This window comes from Carlito syrichta, unplaced genomic scaffold (genome assembly GCF_000164805.1).
Source record: "Carlito syrichta isolate Samal-C Ts95f unplaced genomic scaffold, Tarsius_syrichta-2.0.1 Scaffold311817, whole genome shotgun sequence".
NCBI classification, from domain to species: domain Eukaryota; kingdom Metazoa; phylum Chordata; class Mammalia; order Primates; family Tarsiidae; genus Carlito; species Carlito syrichta.
The window spans coordinates 110,082-122,145 of NW_007255913.1; the positions used below are offsets into that span (position 1 = coordinate 110,082).

A 12,064-nucleotide genomic window follows, 5' to 3' on the forward strand; every position below is an offset into this window, starting at 1 on the left:
TTGCTATTCTTTTTTTTTTTTTTGAGTTGGAGTCTCACTCTGTCGCCCAGACTGGAGTGCAGTGGCCACTCCTGGCCACCACAGCCTCAACCTGCTGGGCTCCGGCGATCCTTCCACCTCAGCCTTCCAAGTAGCCAGAATTACAGACATGTGCTACCACACCCGGCTGATTTTTTGATTTTACTGTAGAGATGAGGTCTCGCTGCCCAGGTGGGTCTCGAACCTGTGGGCTCAGGCAATCCACTCACCTCAGCCTCCCAAAGGCGTGGGATTACAGGCTGAGCCACCGAGCCTGGCTAGCATCTTGCTATTCTTGCTCACAGTCATGATTACTGTTTCACCAAATCCAACATTCACTGTTAAAATTTTGTGTTTCTTAAGACCTAGGAGAAGGGTATAGATAAAGTTATGCCACAGGTTCTCCTAGAAACAATGCAAGCTAGAAAGATGCTTCAAACAGTAGGTGGAGCTTGTTTTTTGCTCAGAATCAGCTTCCTTGCTGTTCTAGTACTTCCTTAGCCACCTCTTGGTGTCTCAGCTAAGAATGCCTGTCTCAGTTCCACCTGGGAATCCACCAATGACACTTACTGATGCTGAGAATATCTTGGGTACAAATGACGCTCTTGGTTGCTCGGTGAGGCTGACCTTCCGCGCTTCACTTGGACTTCCACCTCTGACACATGCTATTCTGTAGTCTGTTTCAAGTGTAAGCAACCCTTTGCTTGTTCCATCACATCACTGAACACTCCTCAGGCCAAGGCATCGGGCATCTTCCAGGGCCACTCTGCTCTGCACAAGACTCGCTGCTGCCTCAGATTAACCTTTTAGAAGCCTCTTGAGGCTTAAGGATTTGCCATCAGACTGTGCCTTCAATACCTATATGAATTAAGTAAATTCCTTCCTTCTCAAGGTCCTCAAAATATATTGAGTTTCCTGTGTCTATCAAAAAGTGGCATCCTTTACTTACCATAAATGTAAGGGAACTGTGTAGACAAGTTACTAGACCAATCTTTTTCCAAGTCCTTGGCTTTATAAAGTCAACCTCAATCCTTCACAAAATCTGGTCACGTTTTATAGTATGAAATGCCAGTCAGAGTCTTGGTAAAATAACTAGTATTTCTAATAATGTACTCTGCTACAAGAGAAAACAGATTCTTACTGAAATTATGCAAATAACTATATTGCCATAAGATAAAAATACTCATGAACAGTATCTGAATTCTCCAAAGAGATCAGGTAGAGAAAAACGTATAGGTTTCAATTTTCCTTACAAGAGTATACTTCACTCAATTGCTATAAGCTATAGATAGCACAAAAGAAAGAAAAAAGTTTTCTTAACTCAAGAAAACAAAACATAAAAAGAATCAGGGCTGGGAGCAGTCACTCATGCCTGTAACTCCAGCACTTTGGGAGGCCAAGGTGAGAAGATTGCTTGAGCCCAGGAGTTTGAGACCAGCCTGGGCAACATAGTGAGACTTTGTCTCTACAAAAAAAATTATCCGGGTATGGTGGCGCATACCTGTGGTCCTAGCTTCTCAGGAGGCTAAGGAGGGAGTATCACCTAAGCCCAGGAAACCAACATCTGCAGTGAGCCATAATCATGCCACTGCACTCCAGTCTGGGGTAACAAAGTGAGACCTCAATTAAAAAAAGAAGAAAAAAAAACAGTAAAGCTTCAAACAACAGGTCATTAAAAAAAAATCATTTCTGTCCATCAGTTCAGTCCTGTGTAATTATTCTTGTTCTATTTAATGTTGAAATAGTAAGCTTCATGACCCATCAGTTGAGTATTTTTTATATCTTTGAAGTTTTTTCTAGTCTGTTAGTATAATTTTCAGTTATTAGAAACCTGTATTAAAGAGTACTTGTCAGCCGGGTTTAGTGGCTCAGCCTGTAGTCCCATGCCTTTGGGAGGCTGAGGTGAGTGGATTGCCTGAGCCCGTGGGTTCAAGACCCACCTGGGCAACTTGGCGAGACCTCATCTCTACAGTAAATCAAAAATTAGCCAGGCATGGTAGCGCGCACCTGTAGTTCCAGCTACTCGGAAGGCTAAGGTGGAAGGATCGCTGGCGCCCAGCAGGTCGAGGCTATGGTGGCCGGGAGCAGCCACTGAACTCCAGTCTGAGCAACTGAGTGAGACTCCAACTCAAAAAATAAAAAATAAATAAAGAGTACTTGTCAGAGTCCTTTCCATAATTTTTTTTGATGACATAAAACTTTAGGATTAGGATTCCATGTTCATAGATAGAAAGAATCAACATTGTTAAGATGTTCATTCTACCAAAGGCAATCTACAGATTCAATGCAATACCCATTAAATTACCAACATCATTCTTCTCAGACCAGGAAATGACAATACAGAAATTCATGTGGAAACATAAATTACCACAAATAACCAAAACAATCCTCAGCAAAAGAAACAAAGCAGGAGGTATCACACGTTCAGACTTTAAACTTTACTATACTGCTACAATAATCAAAACAGCCTAGTATTGGTACCATAATAGGCATATGGGCCAATGGAACAAGATAGAGATTCCAGGAAGAAAAACCTCAATTTCTCAATCAAATCATCTTTGACAAAGCCTCCACCAACAACCACTGAGAAGAGTAGAACCTATTCAGTAAATGGTGCTGGGAAAACTGACTGACTACATGCAGAAGATTAAATCAGGACCCCTACCTATCACCATACACAAAAATCAACTCTAAATGGATCAAAGACCAAAACATAAAACCTCAAACTATAAGAACCTTAGAAAATGTAGGAGACAACCTTATGGAAATTGGAACTAGCAACAAATTCCTGATCAAAACCCCAAGTGTCCTTGCCATAGATAGACAAGTGGGACCTCATCAAACTGAAAAAATTTTGCAAAGCAAAAGAAACCACCAAGAGAGTGGGGAGATAACCCACAGAATGGGAAAAAATATTTGTCAACTGTATTTCTGACAAAGGTCTAATATCCAGGATCTACAAAGAACTCAAACTTGCGGAAAGAAAAAAAACAAACAGTCCCTTTAAAAAGTGGGCAAAAGACATGAATAGACACTTCTCAAAGGAAGATACACGGGCAGCCAACAGACACATGAAAAAGTGCTCAGCCTCACTAATCATCAGAGAAATGCAAATCAAAACCACACTGAGATACTACCAAACCTCAGTAAGAATGCCAGTAATTAATGAAACAAACAACAGCAGATGCTGGTGAGGATATGGAAAAAAAGGAACACTTCTACACTGCTGGCAGGAATGCAAACTAGCGCAACCTGTTTGGAAGACAGTGTGGCAATTTCTGAAAGAACTAGAAATTGATCTTCCATATGACCCTGCAATCCCTCTATTGGGAATATGCATGGAGGAACTCAAATCTTCTACAAAAAAGATACCAGCACATGCATGTTTATTGCTGCACTATTCACAATTGCAAAAACATGGAAACAACCAGGCTGCCCACTGGACTGGATTTAAAAATATGGTACATATACACAATGGAATATTATACAACCATAAAGAAGGACAAGCGTATGGACTTCACCGCAACTTGATTAGATTTAGAGTCTATCATATTCAGTGATCTGTCACAGAAACAAAGAGCAGAGTTCCACATGTTCTCACTCAAAAGCAGACTCTGAACATTTACCATAATACTATAAGAAAGGGATTGGCAGTAGCGAGATATTGCCAAGGTGGCGGGTGGGTCAACTAAAGGGAGGCCCAAACTTTACCTGTATGATGTCCACTTGTGTACCTAATCCTGAATTGTACTCCACATCTTTAAAATAAAATAAGAAAACACTGGGGGGGAAAATTTTAGGTTTTGCAAAGAACTTTTAAGGAAAAAAAAAACTATTTGGGCCAAGCATGGTGGCTCACGCCTGTACGCTCAACACTTTGGGAGGCTGAGATGGAAGGATCTCTTGAGCCCAGGAGTTTGAGGCTGCAGTGAGCTGTGATCATGCCACTGCACTCCAGCATGAGACCCCAATTCAATAAATAAATAATTACATAAATAAAACAATTTACTGCATATTCTATGATATAGCAGATCCGTAGGAATCTCATTTCTGAATATATTGATAACATATCCATCTGAATATAACCTACAGAAATCTAAATACCATTTCTCATTTGTCAATGCTTCCCATATGATTTTAAGATACCAAAAAGCCTAATATGTCTCTCTTGGACTTCCAGGGGCCTTGGTGTCCAAAAGTTAATTCAAGGGCAAGACACTTAATTTTGAAATTTGATTTTTGGCAACCCTAAAAAAGAATAAAATCATGTCCTTTGCAGCACCATGGATGGAGAGGTCATCATCCTAAGTGAACTGACTCAGAAACAGAAAACCAAACACTGCATGTTCTCACTCATCTGTGAGAGCTAAAAAGTCACAAAGATGGAAATAATAGACACTGGAAGCACCAATAAAGGGACAGGGGAGAAGTGGGTTAGGGTTCAGAAACTACCTACAGGGCACAATGTTCAGTGTCTGGGCAATGGGATACCTGAGACCCAGTCCCCACCACTGCACAATATGTTCATGTAATGAATACACATGTATACTCCTGAATCTAAAATAAATAAATGATAAATATAAAGAAATAAAAGAAATTTGAAGCCGGGCTCGGTGGCTTAGCCTGTAATCCCAGGCTTTGGGAGGCTGAAGTGAGTGGATTGCCTGAGCCCACGGGTTCGAGACCTGCCTAGGCAACTTGGCGAGCCCTCATCTTTACAATAAATCAAAAAACTAGCCAGGCGTGGTAGTGCACGCCTGTAGTTCCAGCTACTTGGAAGGCTGAGGCGGAAGGATCACCAGCGCCCAGCAGGTCGAGGTTGCAGTGACCAGGAGCAGCCACTGCACTCCAGTCTGGGCGACAGAGTGAGACTCCAACTCAAAAAAAAAAATTTGATTTTGGAAAGTTTGTCAAACATCAAATGTTTAAAATACTTGATATCAAATTAAGAAAGGTTTAAGACACTTGATATCAAATTAAGAAAGGTTTAAAACACTTGATCAAAGTAGAATCATAGGTCAAGGTAAAAAAAAAAAAAAAGTCGTTTATTTAGCCATGGTGATAATTCAGAGATGTCAAAAAGCAAAAACCTTTGCTCTTTGATAGAAAAGAGACTCAATTTTCCAATAGTCAAAAGACTTCATTTGAGACTGTCTCTCCTCTGTCCCTCATTTCTTTCTTTCTTTCTTTCTTTCTTTCTTTTTTTCTTTTTTTTTTTGTAGTTTTACAAAAGGTATGCAAAATCTTTTACTGTCTCTTTGTTTTAACATTTAAATTTTTTATTTTAAAGATGTGGGGTACAATTCAGGGTTAGGTATACAAATGTTCATTATGCAGGTACCCTTGTTGATATTATCTCTTAACACTATATGAAAACTTTGTTCACAGGAGAAAACCAAATTTTACTCTTGTATCAGTGCATTATTAATATTAAACCCAATTTTAATAAAAACCTACAATCAGATTCATCAAATCTTAATGAACTTTAACCACACAATATAAGACTTCCCTAAACCTTTAATAACCTCTTACAATTATTTTCATTCTCTTTCTTTCCTCAACTTTCTATGTCCATATAGCTTTATCTATCATTCATTTTTATTCCCTCGATTTAAAACAACTCTTAAATAACTTCTAAATGAAGTAAAATTACTTTTTCTTCTAATAAAAACTACTTTCTCATTTTTTTCCTATAATCTTAAAAGCAAATCCCACTTTCCTTATACACTTTGCATACAGAATTGTTTCCCTTATATCTTGTAGTTGTTATTACATATATTAATTACAATGTTAAGTCTTAGTAACTCTAATTTTTAGGGAAAAAAAACAAGAAGTAAGCAATTTTATTTTATTCTACTTTTAAAAAATAAGACCGGGCATGGTGACTTAAGCCTATAATCCCAGCACTTTGGAACGCCAAGGCGAGAGGATTGCCTGAGCCTGCAGTTTCGAGACCAGCCTGGGCAACATGGTGAGACCTCTTCTCTACAATAAATCAAAAAATTAGCTGGGCATGGTAGCGCACGCCTGTAGTTCTGGCTACTTGGAAGGCTGAATGTGCCACTGCACTCTAGTCTGGGTGACAGAGTGAGACTCCAACTCAAGAAAGAAAGAAAGAAAAGAAGGAAGAAAGGAAGGAAGGAAGGAAGGAAGGAAGGAAGGAAGGAAGGAAGGAAGGAAGGAAGGAAGGAAGGAAAGAGAGAGAAAGAAAGAAAGAAAGAAAGAAAGAAAGAAAGAAAGAAAGAAAGAAAGAAAGAAAGAAAGAAAGAAAGTTATCTTCTTTTCTCTCATACCTCGCTGCAGCCTCAAATTTCTGGATTCAAATGATCCTCCCACCCCAGCCTCCCAAGTAGCCAGGACCACAGGTGCATACCACCATTCCCAGCTGGAAGTAACCAATTGTAATTGTTATGTACCAGATACAGAGCCCAGAACAAAGGACAAAGCTACATAGACAATGCCTGGAGGAAGGCAGAGTTGAGCCAGGGAGGATAGAATCATAGTGGTATGGCTCTGCTCTGGAGTTTTTGGCCCAGGTGTGTGGACACACATGTTTTCAAGCCTCATCATGGCCAGTTGCCTACAGCCCAGAATCTAAAAGCTGAAAACTGAAAACATAAGCTAACTGAAAAACCATGCAAGTATCAAAAGTATCACAGAAAAAAAATGATTTTCTGATCTTAAAACATCTAGCAGAGATAATATAGATTAGTCTGACCAGGAGACCCAGGCAAAAAAAAGTCAAAAATTCTTGAGATGTTTCTATGTTAATTTACCAACAACTTAAAAGCTAGCTTCATTTACCAAAAAGTAGTAAAGTCAAATGAACTTGAAAAGCATCTGGCCTTATTTACTTAACTTATGAGTACTTATTTATTTATAGGTGAATTTCGTACCACATATACAATATACAAATACAGACATGTACACATAAAAATACAGACAGACACGTGGATCTTATAAATTTGTTTTAAAAATTTTAGCCATGAGACAGGTAAAGCTCACTAGTTTAAAAGGACAGTTGGATTGAATGATGCCTGTAAATGGAACAAGTTAAAGTTAATCTGCTCCATGTGGCTAAAGCCCTTATTGAGTTTTAGAGAGAAAAGGATAGCAAATCAAAGCAAAGAGAGAATTTAAGCTTCTTAAAGGAGTTTGAATGTGTTAGTGAGAGGAAGATTAAATATGAATGCCAAACCGGACATGGTGGCTCACGTCTGTAATCCCAGCACTTTGGGAGGCGGAGGTGAGAGGATTGTCTGAATCCACAGGTTTGAGACCAGCCTGGACAATTTGGCGAGATCTCATCTCTACAATATATCAAAAAATTTGCTGGGCATGGTAACACATGCCTGCGGTTCCAGCTACTTGGAAGGCTGAGACAGAAGGATCACCTGAGCCCAGTAGGTCGAGGCTGTAATGGCCATGAGTGTGCCACTGCCCTCTAACCTGAGCAACAGAGTAAGATTCTGACTTAAATATATAAATATATATATATATGGGTGCCAGTGTAACACAAAATCATAGGAATTTGCCACAGGGTTTTATGAGGAGACCACTTTCATTTAGATAGGTAGCTTCTAATTTAGTCTCTGTTTTTCAACCAGGCCACTGAGCTTAGGGTGGAGCCCATTAATAAATAAGATCAATAAAATATTTTCAGTTTTCAAAGTTTAATATTTAAATAAGTGAAAATCAGGTACAGTCAGAAGGCAGAGCATCTAGATCTCCAAAAAATCAAGGAAGGCCTGGCAAGCAGGCTCACGCCTATAATCCCAGCACTTTGAGAGACCGAGGTGAGAGGGTTGCCTGAGCCCAGGGGTTCAAGACATTCAAGACCAGCCCGGACAACTTGGTGAAACCTCATCTCTACAATCAATCAAGAGAAATTAGCTGGGCGTGGTGACGCATGCCTATAGTTCCACCTACTTGGAAGGCTGAGGCAGAAGGATCACCTGAGCCTAGCAGGTCGAGGCTGCAGCGGACTTGAGCGTGCCACTGTACTCCTGCCTGGGTGACAGAGTGAGGTTCCAACTCAGAAAAAAAAAAATCAAGGAATAGACTCTTACACTGAATGTCAGGTCGCCCCAAAAGAGGAAAGTGCCACAGGAATGCGCCACACAATGCTTCCACAGTGCACCTTGAAAGACAATTCCTTAATGCTGGTAAGTGAACCAATACCAATCATCTCACCCTGTAATTAGCCTTTCTGGAAGTCTTATCCCTTGGTAATAAATGTTGCCATACCATCCATGTGTTTAACTTTTATAGGTTTTTGTTTTGTTTTGTTTTTGAGTCAGGAGTTCACTCTGTTGCCTAGGCTGGAGTGCAACGGCATGATCACAGCTCACTACAGCCTCAGCCTCCTGGGCTCAGGTGATCCTTATGCCTCGGCCTTCTGAGTAACTGAGACCACAAATGCGCACCAATTTTTTTTTTTTATAGAGACAAAGCCTCACTGTGTTGCCTAAGTGGTCTCGAACTCCTGGGTTCAAACAATCCTCCCTCCTCAGCCTCCCAAAATGTTGAAATTATAGATGTGAACCACTGCACCTGGCCTAAATTTTGCCTTTTTTTATCTAAATGCACAGAGAAATGAGTATCACTTTACAGTCCTAGCCATTTACTGCAATCGCTGTCAGCCACCTCTAAAACTGCAGTCCAGCCAATGATTTGCTAGCCATTGCACACACAATGGCTCTCTCACAGTACAAAGTTATTCCTGGCGCTCCACAAAAGCCAAAATCAGAGGACTCACTGCAAAATAAAGCAGAGACCTGAGAAAAACCTGCCCACAACTCTTAGAACTCCAGGAGGAAGACAGAAGACCCCAAAAAGCAGCTAAGCCATGCCTTTTTCTATGTTTCTCAGGGAGTCTTAGGGCTACTATACATCTCCAGATTTCTTCATGTGGTATTGAAGATTGACAAAGGATGGGGGAGCAGGAGTGGAAGTAAGTGGAAGTCAGAAGAATCTGTTTGGGGAGATATTTCAACTTTCCAGAGGTCAATGAGGTTTACATTGTTCTCAGCAAAAAACATGCCCACAAGAAAGGAAATAAACAGAAGGACCAAACATTAAAAAAGGATTTCAGTCAACTGAAAAACTTCCCAGAAACAGGATCCAAAAAACAAAAATTAGAATGGCCCATTAAAAAATAATAAAAATATATATATATAATGTCTTGAATATTAGCTTTTATTTAAGCCAACTTCTGACCACAGAGCTCAATTTAAAAAAATAAATTATTTCAAATCTCTTATTAGATTTCAGCTGGGACAAACAGCAATAATCTTAGTTTTTTTAACTGTTTTTTTCTCTCAAAAGGACAGTAAAACGTCTCTTATCTCATCGAGGAAGTTAGTTAGCTTAGTTCCTAGGTTAAGTCCCCAAGGTGCCAGGAAGTCTGGACTGTCTATCCTGCTAGGAATTTACATTTCAAGGAAAAATGATACCTGAAAACTGGCAGACATTTCTAAGTAGTAAAAGTTGAGAGTCACGAGAAAGAGAGGATCTATCTGGCTCCTGGGTGATTTTATTTACATACCGAAGGTGTGGAGGTAAGTAAGGAAGAAACTGTTTTAGGAGAGGAAGAGACAACTGTCGCTTTCTCTTTTATAAACAAAGAAAAATCATTTTCCCTTAACCCTCTCCGATGGTAGTGTTTGGCCATCTATGCAGGAAAAGTTTCCCTCTGATTCACATCAAATCACCCTAGTGGCAAGGACAGGTAAATAATAAGGGGCAAACCAGGCTTGGTGGCTCAGCCTGTAATCCCTCACCTTTGGGAGGCTGAGATAAGTGGATTGCCTGAGCCCGCGGGTTCGAGACCCACCTAGGCAACTTGGCAAGACCTCATCTCTACAATAAATCAAAAATTAGCCGGGTGTGGTAGCGCTCGCCTGTAGTTCCAGCTCCTTGGAAGGCTGAGGCGGAAGGATCGCCGGAGCCCAGCAGGTTGAGGCTGCGGTGGCTGGGAGCAGCCACTGCACTCCAGTCTGGGCAACAGAGTGAGACTTCAACTCCAAAAAAAAAAATAATAATAATAATAATAATAAGGGGCAGCCAGGCATGGTGGCTCATACTTGTAGTCCCAGCACTTTGGGAGGCTGCAGGAGGAGGATCACTAGTCCAGGAGTGCAAAACCAGCGTGGGAAACACAGCAAGACCTCATCTCTACAAAAAAAAAAATCAAAAACTTAGCTGGATGTTATGGTGTATGACTGTAGTCCCAGATACTCAGGAGGCTGAAGCAAGAGAATCACCTAAGCCCGGGAGGTTGAGCCTGTGGTGATCCATGATTGTACCACTACTACACTCCATCCTGGGCAACAAAGTGAGAACCCGATTCAAAAAAAAAAAATTAGCTTATTATTTACTGCGAGGTATACAGTAATAACTTTGCCTCTGACCCAGAACACCTCGTGTGCATATTCAGGATAAGATTAATAAAAAAATGAATATTAAAAACCCAATAGTATCTCATTAAGAATACATAGTCAAAATTTAAATTCAGGTAAAAATGCTTTTCTCTGTAGGGTCATGCAACCAATTTAATATGTAAGTTCATTTGTTTACCCCTCCCTTTTTTTCAGTTTTGATAAATTGCTTCTCTTTTTTATAATTTTAATTTTAAATTATGTAAAACATTAACTGGCTCCAGAATAAATTTTAAAAATCGAATGAATATAGTCAGAGAAGTAGTATTTTCATATCTGTCTCCTCCACTCTGTTCCTTTTTTCACTATTATTTGAGTATTGGTTAATGCTTCTTTTTTTGTTTTTTGAAAAGAAAGTAAATATGTATAGCTATTTTTTTCGACTTTTATGCAAGAGGTAGTATAATATAAAAATATATATTTATATCCATAAGACTCTGCTTGATGATAAATTTTTTTTTATACTTTACTTTCTTCCCCTAATATTCAAGAGACTATATCAGTTAGGGTCCAAGCAGGAATCAGATGACTGGAAACTATCTTCTTTCTTTCTTTTTTTTTTTTTTTTTCCCAGTCAGTGTCTCACTCTGTTGCCCAGCCTGGAGTACAGTGGCACAATGATGGCTCACCATGGCCTCGACCTCCTCGTCTCAGACTATCTTTCCGCCTCAGCATCCCAAGTTGCTGGGACTACAAGTATGTGCCACCATGCCCAGCTAACTTTTCAAAATTTTTCTGTAGACATGAAATCTCTCTATGTTGTCTAGGTTGGTCTCGAATACCTGAGCTCAAGCAATCTTCCTGCCTCAGCCATACCAAGTGCTGGGATTACAGGCATGAGCCATTGTGCCTAGCCAGAAAGTGCATATTTGATAGAGACATAGACAGAGAAACTAACAAAGAAAGGTATAACACCAGAGTCAACTACAATGGGAACTATAATGTCCCTTAACTGAAGGAACAAGGAGAGGAGAAAAAGAAAAGAGTGATACAACTCAGTGAGACTTGCCACTTAAAGAGAAAACTACTTCCAATCGTGGCCCATATTCTTCATTCCACCCTGTGTCTGTGTCAGTTGCTATATGAGTTTTCTTACTTCTTGTGAATGAGGTGAGGTCCGTATCCTCAACCCTTGCATCTGGGCTGGTCACCTAAAAGGAGCAATCATACCAGTGTACCAATTCTAAGCCTAGGTTTCAAAATGACTTCTATATTTTTTTTTTTGTCCTCTTGCATTTCTGTTGTCACCAAAAAAATGTGCTCATGCCAGCCTGTCGGAGGATGAGTGATACAGGCAACAGAGCCAAGACTCTCCTCAGTTTAGCAGAAAGTAGTCCAGGTCAACTAAGAGTCATCTGATTCTCAGATATATGAGTGACTAGCCAAGATCAGCAGAACTGTGAGCCAATCTCAGCTAATTCGAAAAATGTGATCACTAAACACTGTTGTGTTTGTTGTGTTTTACAACACATTTCACCATTCACATGACCTAAATTGATATTCATAGCCACCTTTACCCACTCTCCACTCAATGGTTCCCAGTATTCTCTTCCAGAGGGAAAAAAATCCATTACACAATTACCTCCACTACTAACTGGTTGGAAGGA

General features: G+C 40.0%; 1 pseudogene; it reads right to left on the reverse strand.

Annotated features, from left to right (window-relative positions):
• Nucleotides 1–515: 515 nt before the first annotated feature.
• On the reverse strand, nt 516–731 carry LOC110596634 (annotated as a pseudogene).
• Nucleotides 732–12,064: the final 11,333 nt, after the last annotated feature.